The following is a 7,675-nucleotide window of genomic DNA, read 5'->3' on the forward strand; positions in this document are numbered from 1 at the left end:
CCTGTCTGTGACTTAGGGAATTTGCCTAGGGCCATACATGCTGTGATGCTGAAAACTTAGAGCAGATTTACCAAAATTTACCAGTGATAGAAATGACCAAAAATGGGAAACGTTGAGAACGCTTAATGATTAGCTAACTTGGTCAAACTATTTGAATTGTCATAAGAAAGCTTTTTAGTAAAATACTCACGTAATATAGATAAGGTATAATTTCCTTTGAAGATAAATACTGAGTGGTAAAGCATAGAAGTAACTTCGGATAAAGGTAACTTAAATTTTTCTCTGACTTCTTAGCCAACTTATATTTTCCTTTAGTATTTTGGAATTGTTAAAGACAGAATGGAACCTACATACATGAATCTCACTGGTATGTTGAGAATTTATATCTTCTGTTGTCTGTTATCCATCTGCCCTGTGTCCTTTTTGCAGTGTTTTGGGTAGGGTCATTTGGCCCAGGGGATAGGGACTCTGTACGGTCAGCACCAGTGAAACCATCTCTGGCCCACTTGTTGAATATGTATCAGACTCATCTTCTCCATTTGCTTTGTATTTTTTATTTCATACCTAAAAGAACCACTGCTGAATGATCTCGTTCAAGTTGTTCTTGCATCTTTAATTGTTGTCACCAGATGGCATCTACCAAAATGGTACATGCCAATTGTACTAGCCCAGGGTTTACTAAATACACCTACGTTTCCCCCCCTCCCCTGGTCTATTTTGTCCCCTTCTTGATGGCAAAGGCTGTAATTTTAGGCGAGAATATGCCTACTTCGTTCCCTTTGTTCATCCATGTCACCTGGCCGTTTTTCTTTTTAAAAAGTTCAACAAAAACGGGATATGTGCAATAGAAATATATATATATATGTATATTTTAATACTTGTGGACAAATGTTACAAGTTGTTTAAGAACAACAAAATCACCAATGTCTTCCATTTTGAGATGTGTATAGTTTTGTAAGCATTAGTGCTTGGTAGCATATTGTAGTGCCATGTTAGGGGTTAGTGCATGAGCCTAGTAATAATTTAAACTTCAGGATGAATTATTGATAATAACCAATAGTGTAAAATGAGTGGAAAATTGAGACCTTTTCTTTTTTCATAAATATCTCAATCGTGATCTTCTCTCTGGGGAAAGACGATTAAGGCCAAAAAGACTCATTTATGAATAGAAATGTGGGATCACAATGTGAAATACTATGTTTGAGGTTATTTAAGCTTTCTCTGAGGTAGCTGGAAACCAGCTGCCCTTGTGTCTTAAGAAGCCTCAAATCAAAATGAGTCCCCATTTCATGATTCTGCTTTTTTGCTCTGTTTGAGATGAAACTGTTCTTAGGTTGTTTTCACACTGTATGTCTCGTAGGTTTATTATTTAATCCACTCCTTTTGCATCAAGAAATTCTTTTATATTTTGCATGTCTTACTCAGATGCTATGTTAAGCAAGTGCTTTTCTAATCTGCAGACAATTTACATTTCCTGTCTGCAGCATGCTACTTGTTACCGAAGAACACTGGTCAGTAGTTCAGTGTCCTTCATTAATTTGTCACGGGCTTTTCCTGTTTCAGAATCTGAATCGTGTGTTGATGGGATTCCAGACCTTTTTATGAGAATTGGAATGTAGCTAGATAGAGCTTACCCAGGTTGCCCTGTAATAACTATCTATTTTGCTTGGTTAGATAGAGTAAGCCACCTCAGACAGCTTTCACTTTTTTCTACTTTCCTTGTGGAAATAAAAGTTTTGTTCTGAAAGCCTAAGATAGCTTTCTGTGGAAGAGAAATTCCTACCTCTAAAAGCTGCCTTGAGAACTTGGAAAGGGCAGTTTTCTGAGGTGATTTTTAAAACTCAGTATTCTGAGAGTTCAGGATTTATTGACACAGGTTCTACAGTTACCATGATGTGAAATGCAAAACTAATGAGGTATGTCTCCTGTACAGAAGCAAGCTTAAACAAATAGACTTTGCAGCAGCAGATATCCAGGGACCCAGGTTTAGATTCTCATAGTGTATTTAAAGTAGTTGTACTCTTGGCTCAAGAAGTTTATTACCTGGGAGAATCCATTTCTGAAAAGCATTTAAACATTTTTAAAAATACCTCTGAAAAGGTAATGAATGCAAAATATCAAAATAGCACAGTATATAGGAAAGGATACTTCCTATTGCAAAAAATAAAAAATAAAAGCCATAAAATGAATAATTTTCAAGAGGTAGAATTTTAGTAGCAATAACAGTTTTGCATGTATAGTAAATTGTATTAGCAAAGTTGTACAGTTGAATAAATATTATTACTTGAGGTTGTGAAGCTCTGCGATCAACAGAGTTGCACAAAAGGAAAAAGATGTTTTAGACAAAGAACATATAAAAGGTACTTATAAAACTGAATGTATATGAATATATCATTGTGTGAGAATTCGCAACTTTTGTGTAAGTTTAAAGGTTAGAGACCCTATTTGTTTCCTAAAGCAGAGGGTTAGAGCCATTGAATGAAATTTTTCTAGTGGTTAACCTGGAAACAAATGTATTACTGATGTAGCTCCACTGAAGCCATCATGTGGGGACTTTGCTTGATGTTCTTGTCAGCAACAGGCATCTACAGAATAGCATACTTTGTTGTTTGTCACCTCTTCTTTTCTCCATTAGTTTTCCGGGTGCATTTTAAAAAATGAAAAGTTTGTTGTGTGTGTATGTTTGGGTTAAAAACAAGCCAAGAACTTGGATAGCTGGGTTTTCCTTATGACTGTGGTAAGGGAGTGGTAGGGGAGTTAGAATTTAAAGGTGTAAAGCAAAGGATTGAAGGGAATAGCCAAACACAGTATGTTGGTTTTTTAAACCTTGTCTCATGTAGCTGTGCTGAGGACTTCGGCCTGTGACTGTTTATTTTAATTTAATAAAGAGCCCAGCAAACTAGTTTCTTGATCTGGGGAATCACACACCTCACATCGGGCTATAATAGTGGAATAGTTCATTTTGGCCATTAGCACCTTGAAGTTCCTTGAAAAGATTGGGTCTATGTTCCCTTGTTTTCCCAGGGAAAAAACTAAAAGTGGAGTGGATTTAAGAAAATAGTGCCTCTTGAATATTTAATTCTTATATGGCAACTCCAAAGGATGGGGAGAAGGCTATATTAAATTGATTATAGCTCCTCTTTTAATGTCTTACGCCAGCAGTTGGTGTTAGAGACATTGGAATAACCAAGCAATATTCACTCATCTGCACGATCATGAGGACACCGCTGTGTATTATAGTGATGTCAACTTAGTTACTTAGAACAATTAAAGACTACTCTTAACAGCCACGTTATAGTTGTAAATGCTAAAATGTGTTACAAGTTTTTGTAGTCCCTGAGTATGCAGTTATTTTTAATGTTGTGGTATCATGTTTACTCTTTGTGTACCTGTGATATGCAAAATATGAAGAGACCCTTGGCCTCCAGGAGTTTACATTCTCATGGTGCTGCTGTTGCAAGCAAATCGCTTCTAGTTTATTCAGAACATTGCTTGGCTATTAACCATACCCTATTTGGAAGGATCCCTTGGTCAACAGTTTTCAAAAGCAGAAGTCTATGCTAAATTTCAGGGCATTGATTTTGAGTTTACATTTTATTAGCTCTGCTGTTCATAAACTCTCTTTCCCGAGGGGGCTGTGCAGATAAAGCTCATTAATGTGAATCAGAAACCATTCTGCCTAAAAACATCTTCATCACTACACCACCTATGCTCTTCTATGCTATAGGTGTCAATAAATGGCCAAGAAAACTTAACTGCTCAATTCTCTTTCTTTTCCCAGAGTTTTTACATCATTCTTTACCCAAAAGGGCCAGGATTTGCAATTAAGCCTTTTATAATTGAGTAGTGGTCCTGATTTTAACCTCTTTGTGTGTGACTTTTGTACCTCTATTGAGATAGCATTGTGATGTGGAGCACCTGCCCTGCCTGCATTTCTAAGCAATCACTTTATTAACCCACATTTTCAGTTGAAATTTGGCATGCATGCTTGTTATTTTTCCTAATTCCTCTGAATCAAGGGGTCTTTTCTGCATGTTTATTAAAACTGGGTCTGAATGAAAGTGGAAGCAATCAATAGTGGCAGGCCCGTAACTCTGATTTTAGAGTACTAATATTTTAATGCATGATTGAAAATGTCCAGTGTTATATGGTGACTAGTAGATACATATATATATGCATTTATTAATGAAGCAATAGAGACTTAAACCAATAGCCTGAATTTACTGTTTGGATTATTCGTTTTCATTTTCTAATTAAAGATTATCATAACTTCCATTGAAAATGGGAGCTAGAAGATAAACAGGGGCGACCACAAGACATTCAAACTGTCAGGAATAGAGAGCATGACAGTGCTCACCCTCTCACCTCTTGCCTGCTTCCCTTAGTCCCCAAGCATGTTTAAAAACAAAACTAAGGCACAAACTAAGCATGTGGAATAAATAAGTAAGCTGCTATGGCTCTAGTAATCAGAAAGGTGCAGAGTTTCAGAAAGCGTAGGAAAGTAGGGAATACCAGTGTAGATTATAGAAAGTAATGTTAAGTATGGGGATTTGTCTGATAAAATTTATGTGGCTTAAGTTTGGATCTCTTAAAACTAGTATCTTGGAATTCAGTATCCTATTTCAGATATTCCAGCATTTTCAGGTAACCAGCCAACTCTTCTGAATGGTACTAGTACTGACCAGTCCTAAAGGTTCCCGCAAAGGAGACTGTTCGATTTTGTAGAAACAGTGCTAAAAATGTTGACAAATCTGTGACTTGGGTTCTCTTTTGTTACTATATTATATAAATGTATTGTGTTTTTAAAATTTATAGCCAGGGCTTTATCCATGATCTTTTGCTTAGACTGCATAATTTGTTGCCTAAAGCTTTTGATCCCAGGTGAACAGGAACAGGTTTTCTCATAAAAACAACAGCAAAAATCCTTGCCATTCATTTTCTTACTTGATGTGGAAAATAGATCAGTTTATTGTGATAGCTTAAAACTTTTGAGAATATTCCTTAGAAATAGCCATTATAAGTGCAAATGATCATGAAAAATAATGTACAAATGGAATTCATATCTGAGTGGCCTAAACAGAAGAGAATTCAGAATTAGAATAGATGATTCTCACTAGGCCTCTCCCAAGTTTCATGTTTGATTGAAAAATAATTTTTCTAAAGTCATTTTAACCTGTTTGCTGTGGGGTTTTGGTCTAAATACCTTTAGGAATGCTTAAGTGGAAATTGTGACTTTCTAGTAGTTCAGAACTGAATTATACTTATAGTCATTGCAGTGTTTAGTCTCCACTTAAGTACAGGAAGTGAGATGTCATATCCCATATATAAATTTTCTCTTTGCCACTTACTGATAATGCTGCCAACCAATGAAACCAGTAAAGATACGAAGAAAGTTTCTCTTTGTTCCCATTATTCCACAAAAGCATATTAAAATAGTTGGAAAACCAAGCATCACAGATTTCTCTAGGAACTCTTAACTCCTAAACCTCCTTTAAAATCAAAGTAGATCTCTTAAGGTTGCAATTTTCAAAAGGTTTTTTCTCCTTTGGTGATAGTATGCCATGCCATCAGTTTTTCTCCCAGGTATAAGAACAGTATTGTGGCAATACATTATCGTCAGCCATTCAACAACAGTAATAGTCTTGGCACTTACCTTAAAACCACCCATCCTTTACAGTCATATTAGGGTATCATTCACATATTTTTATTTACTGTCCTACAAGTACAGTTGTTTTTACTTGCTGTTCTGCATTTTCTTCACTTGCACCATTGGTAAAATGTTAAAAGGATTTCATTGAATGTTGAAAGTATTACAAAAGGCAGCTTGCTTTGTTTAATCTATGCATCCTTGGGATTTCAGAAGAAATGTTATTCTTTGATGTAAAAGGGAACTGCTATACGAGTTGGAAACTCTGTACCTGTGTGTATATATGTATTTTTTGGCAATAAAGCAGCATGGGCTGAGAATGCACTGAAACTTCACTGTGTGTCACTCATTACTTGGAAGAGGTAATTTCTAATAATGCAGATTACTAAAATGGGAGGAGCCAAACCAGAGACGTAGGCTGAGGTAGGCTCCAGATGTCAGAAAAGACAAAAGACAAGACCTGGGTGTCAATAACCTATTGTAGCAGTTTCTGCTGTAGACCAAGAGGACTGGCAGCCATTTGAACAAAGAGGCATCCCATTTAAACTCTTGTCATTCCCACCTTTAGGGCTAGGTATGAACAAATGTTTAGTTTCTGGTAAGGAATTACTTAGCTAAGTACAATAATGATAAAACTATTGCAGAGAATCCTTCCTATCTGAAATATATAACACATTTAAAATGCTTTTACATTTGAGTATTTAAACATTAGCTACCTTAACTAAAGAGGCTTAACACTGTAAGAAGAGATGCTTCTTAATTTAGGGGAAAGTGTTTTCAAGTTTAAAGAAAGTAGGGGTTCCTGGATGGCTAGGTTGGTTAAGATTCAGACTTTCGCTCAGGTCATGATCTCACAGTTTGTGAGTTCAAGCACCATGTCAGGCTCTGTGCTGACAGCTCAGAGCCTGGAGCCTGCTTTGGATTCTGTGTCTCCCTCTCTCTCTGCCCCTCCCCTACTCACATTCTGTCTCTCTCAAAAATTAATTAAAAAAACATTAAAAAATTTAAAAAGTAGATGTTACAAACTTCCTTGGGATTGGCTCTTGTCAAATGGAGAGGAACAAAAGCTATGTGGTTTTTGAGGTACGATTACTTAATGTAATCATTCTTTTGATTTTTGACTAACACACACTGATATATACTGATATACTCCATTCCCAGGTACTGTACTAGATGTTGGGATTACAAAAATGGAAATAGTTTTTGTTAACTCAGGAGCTTAAATGCTTACAACTCAGGAGGAACTTTAGTATGTAGTTTTATTCTCATGACTATATGGAATTCTGAAAAGACTTTTCAATATATATACAATGCTCAGTAACAAATTGTAGCAAAGTAGCCTTAGAATCTGTTAATATCAGTCATTGATGTTTGTTAGACTTTCATAGGGACTCATACCACCTAAAAGTATCATTTAAAAGGGTTTAAAAATTCAGCCATTTGTGAGTATCAACTAGTGTATGGAAGGCATAATATCAAAATTATAAATGCATATGCCCTTTGGCCCATTTTAGTAATCACTCCTACAGAAATACCAGTACAACTATGCAAAGATATATACAAGGATCCAATATAAGAAATGGTTAAATTCTGATATATTCATATCATTGAATCATGCAGATATTAAATAATTTGCATATGGGCTGGTATGGAAAGTTGAGAAAAGCAGATGGTAGAATAATGTGAAAGATATAACTGCCTTTATGTCTATATATGTATATCCACATGCATAAAGATTATTGAACACTTAGTATGTGCTAAGCACTGCTGTAATTACATTAGATGTATTCATTAATTAATTTACTCTTCACTACATAGTTTTTTGTTTTTTTTAATTTATTTTGAGAGAGAGAGAGCACAAGGGAGGGGCAGAGAAAGAGAATCCCAAGCAGGCTCCGCATGGTCAGTGCAGAGCCTCACGCAGAGCTTGAACTCACAAACCGAGATCATGACCTGAGCCGAAATAAAGAGTAGGATGCTTAAGCAACTGAGCCACCCAGGCGCCCCCAGCCCTAGTTTTTGGTTTTT

The sequence above is a fragment of the Panthera uncia genome, assembly GCF_023721935.1.
Source record: "Panthera uncia isolate 11264 chromosome B3 unlocalized genomic scaffold, Puncia_PCG_1.0 HiC_scaffold_1, whole genome shotgun sequence".
NCBI lineage: Eukaryota > Metazoa > Chordata > Mammalia > Carnivora > Felidae > Panthera > Panthera uncia.